At 36.4% G+C, this 4258-nt stretch overlaps 1 non-coding gene across 1 annotated transcript; it reads left to right on the top strand.

Annotated features, from left to right (window-relative positions):
- Positions 1-847: 847 nt before the first annotated feature.
- LOC128282821 (small nucleolar RNA R71) lies at positions 848-954 on the top strand. Its single transcript, XR_008273175.1, has one exon. It is a non-coding gene; the product is annotated as a small nucleolar RNA R71 (small nucleolar RNA).
- Positions 955-4258: the final 3304 nt, after the last annotated feature.

The following is a 4258-nucleotide window of genomic DNA, read 5'->3' on the forward strand; positions in this document are numbered from 1 at the left end:
CTCCGGTATTGGTTTGTCATTATTTTCGGGTTTTTCTTCCCTCCTTTCGCCTTCCACAGCTTCTTGTGCTAGCTTCTTTTCAGATTCTGCTAACACTTTCCCACTCCTTAGTGTAACTGTTTTGACATGCTCTCTTGACTTGGTATTACTGAGTAAATTTCCTGGTGGTCTTTCTGAGATTAGTTTGGAGGGTCAGTTTATCTGAGTTTCGAGTCCTTGGATCGATGCTTGTTGATTCTTAAGTGCTGTCTCGGTATTTTGGAAATGGGTTTTTGACACTGAGATGAATTTAGAAAGCATCTCTTCAAGGTTTGGTTTCTTCTCTTGTTGATAAGGTGGCTATTGAAAACCCTAAGGATTTTGTGCCTTTTGATTCCCTTGACCACCCCAGGAGAAATTTGGGTGGTTCCTCCAACCTGCATTATAGTTATTACTATATGGGTTATTTTGAGATCAAAAGTTATTGTTACCCATATAGTTGACTTGTTCTTCTTCAGTTGTAGGATTGAAGGATTGGTATTCTGTATGCACACCTCCTCCGCTTGAGTCACACCTCATTACTGGAGGTACCTGCGTAGAACCAAGAAAACTATCAATCTTTTTATTGAGAAGTTCTACATGATTTGAGAGCATGGTGACTGAATCGATGTTATAAACGCCGGCTATTTTCGTTGGCTTTGTCCTCATAACTTGCCACTGATAGTTATTCAGTGACATCTCCTCTATAAATTCATATGCATCTTCTGGTGTTTTATTGTTGATGGTTCTGCCAGCAGCTGCATCAATCATTTGTCTTGTCGAGGGATTCACACCATTGTAGAACGTTTGAACTTGCAGCCAAAGCGGTAACCCATGGTAAAGGCACCTTCTCAGTAAGTCCTTGTATCTCTCCCATGCATCGTAAAGTATTTCTAAATCCATCTACACAAAAGAAGAGATATCATTACGCAATTTAGCCTTTTTAGCCGGCGAAAAATATTTCAGTAAAAATTTCTCGGTCATTTGTTCCCAAGTAGCGATAGACCCTCGTGGTAACGAGTTCAACCACTATTTAGCTTTGTTTTTCAGTGAAAAGGGAAACAACCAAAAACAAATGGCATCATTGGAAATGCCATTGATTTTGAATGTATCGTAAAATTCAAGAAAATTTGCCAAGTGCGTGTTGGGATCCTCATCCTGCAAACCATCAAATTGAACAAACTGTTGTATCATCTGAATTGTGTTAGGTTTTAGTTCAAAATTATTCGCAGCAATAGCAGGTCTAACTATACTAGACTCAGTTCCTGTTAAAGAAGGTTTAGCATAATCATACATAGTACGTGGAGCAGGATCTTGATTAGCTGCAATTGCAGGAGGCAGCTGATCACCTAGGTTTTCAGCCGTCTCGTCGGTTAGGGTTTTAGTATTGTCTTCTCGCTCGTTCTCCGTGTATTGTGAGCTACGCCTTATTTCTCTTTGATTTTTATGAATTGTACGATCGTTTTCTTCATCAAAGAGTAATGGTCCTGACGGGTTTCTTCTAGTCATAAACTATAAAAACCTGCCAAGAGAGAGAAAAAGTAAATTAATAAATAATAGAATAAAATAAAATTGCAAGAAAAAAAAATGGCTAAAGTAATAAAAATTTAGTGTTCCTAATATTTCAGTTCCCCGGCAATGGCGCCAAAAATTGATCGCGTGATTCGTAACAAGTAATAAATATTTATATTAAAGATCAAACCTAGACCAACTATTATCACGATGAAAAGGCAAGCGCACCTATTGAAAAATAGTATAGTAATGGCAAGACTGGGATATCGTACCCAAGGGAACCAAAAGTACTAGCAATAACTATCTTTTTATTATCTAGCCTAAGAATAAAAAAGGGTTTATTTTAATTAACTAATTATTAAAACTAAGAATGCACAGAGAAAAGAATTGGAGAATTGCTTTTGGGAAAATCGATTGACTTGAGACAATACCTAAGGAAAAATCCACCTAGACTTTACTTGTTATTTTGGCTCCGAATCGGACGATTTATTCATTTAACTTGTTCCGTAGAGATTCCTAAGTTATGTTATTATCCCTATTCAAGATTAATAACGTCTAATCCCTAGATTGAATAACTGAGATTTTTCTCTAATTAACACTTTAGGGTTGCATTAACTCGATCTATGGATTCCCTTATTAGGTTTCACCCTAATCCGGCAAAATCTTGTCACCCTATTTCTAGACGCGCAATCAACTCCACTTAATTATGACAAGTGTACTCTTAGACAGGGCCTATTCCTCCTCTGAATAAGCGCGTGTCTTGAATGAGTATCCTGGGATATCAAAACAAGAATTAAGAACACATAATTAAGAACAAGTTAAATATTTATCATACGATTCAGAAAATAATAACAAGATTCGTCTTAGGTTTCATTCCCCTTAGGTATTTAGGGGATTAGTTCATAACTAAATAGGAAAACATCTCAGAAGAATAAAGAATACAAAATATAAAGAAAACCCAAAACTCCTGAAGGGAAATTGAGGAGAGATCTTCAGTCTTGATGATGAATCCGACTTCCGAGATGGATCAATCGGCTTCCTTAGGGTAATTCCTTACCCCTCTTCTCCGTCCCCCATTTTCTCCCCCACTAGTACGTATTTATAGGCTTTGGAATGCCTAGAAAACCTCCAAAGTGGCCTTTTCCGAGTTGGACTTAACTTGGGCTCAGCAGGGACACGCCTGTATGACATGACCATGTGACGTGATTGCCAGGCTATGTTCGATCTATTAAATTACACACGGCCGTGTTGGTCAATGGACAGGTCGTGTGACTCGTGAAAGCTTTGGTCAACACCCTCGAAAGACACGGGCGTGTGATCTGCCCCTGTGGCAAGGCTTAGGCCGTGTCATCTTTTCTATTTGGTCCATTTTGTCCCTTTTTGGCTCGTTTTTGGCTCCTTTTGACTCTTAGTGCTCTCCTGAGTACAAAACATGAAATTAAAGCATTAGGAGCATCGAATTCAATAATTCTAGTGGGAAATCATCCATAAAATTTTCATTAAACATGGGGTAAAAATTTGTATAAATTAGAGTTTATCAGCTATTAGAATGCAAATTTTGCACTTTACGTGATTTAGTCTTTAAAGCCAAATTAAACACTTCTCACATATAATTTCTTCATGAAAATTTTACACAATCATATAAACATATCATAGACCTTATAATAATTATAAAATAATTATTTCTAATTCGAATTTATGGTCTTGAAATCACTGTTCTGACCAGGCCCTAATTCGGGATGTTACAGGATTGGCGCCGGAGACTCTGGGTACCACATACTTTTCTCATAAGAAACAAACTTATTTGGAAACCATTTTTTTTTCAAATTCAATTTTGAGGCCAAAATTTACAGCTCGAGTTTTGCAACCTGACTCTGATACAACTAAATGTAACACCCCAAACCCAACTTAAACGTTATGACTGAATCTGGAAGTATTACGAAGAAGGGTTTTGAAATCAATTTTATTATGTTAAATTTCTCACGCTTAATTGTTATTAAAAAGAATCCACATTTTTATCAAACATATTATTATTTTTGTTAAGGAAAACATTGTTAATTTGCTCTTTCGAAAAACTTATTTTGCAGCTGAAGTTTGATATTGTTAAGGTTGAAAACCGTGTTTGTGTTTTTAGAAATCATTTTTTTGCATAAAATTGTGGTTTTGTCAAACATCGCAGTGTAAAAGTAAAAAACACATCCAAAACCAAAATTAAAACAAATAGACCATAGAGTCCCAAAATTACAAAACTCTAAAAAAAATCTAGATTTTAAATAAAAACCGTTAATCAAATCAGTTCGTGAACCAGTGGTCACCGCTGAGACTCTGTCGCTCCGATCCACCTATGTCTGAGGATTACTTGAATAGAACAAATAGCAGATGTGAGTTTTCATAAACTCAGTGTGTAACTCAACGGAAACATACATACATCAAATTCAAAATTCCAGTATTTCAGAACATAAGTGGACATAAATCCTTATCAGAATCAGATTATCAGAAACATATAAATATGCAAAGTCCTACCCCCATTCTCTACACACCATCTCCGACCATCCCAACACACCTGGTTCATTTTTTACGTGAAAAGCAATCTCAAGACCTCCAAAACCTAAAAATAGTATGCCAATACCGTTTTAGCAATTAATTTACAAATTTTACTAGAATTTGATCTCGAATTAAGGCCTCTGAAAACTGAACCACTAGTGAAACACTTACCACCAACGAGCAG

The sequence above is a fragment of the Gossypium arboreum genome, chromosome 10 (genome assembly GCF_025698485.1).
Source record: "Gossypium arboreum isolate Shixiya-1 chromosome 10, ASM2569848v2, whole genome shotgun sequence".
NCBI lineage: Eukaryota > Viridiplantae > Streptophyta > Magnoliopsida > Malvales > Malvaceae > Gossypium > Gossypium arboreum.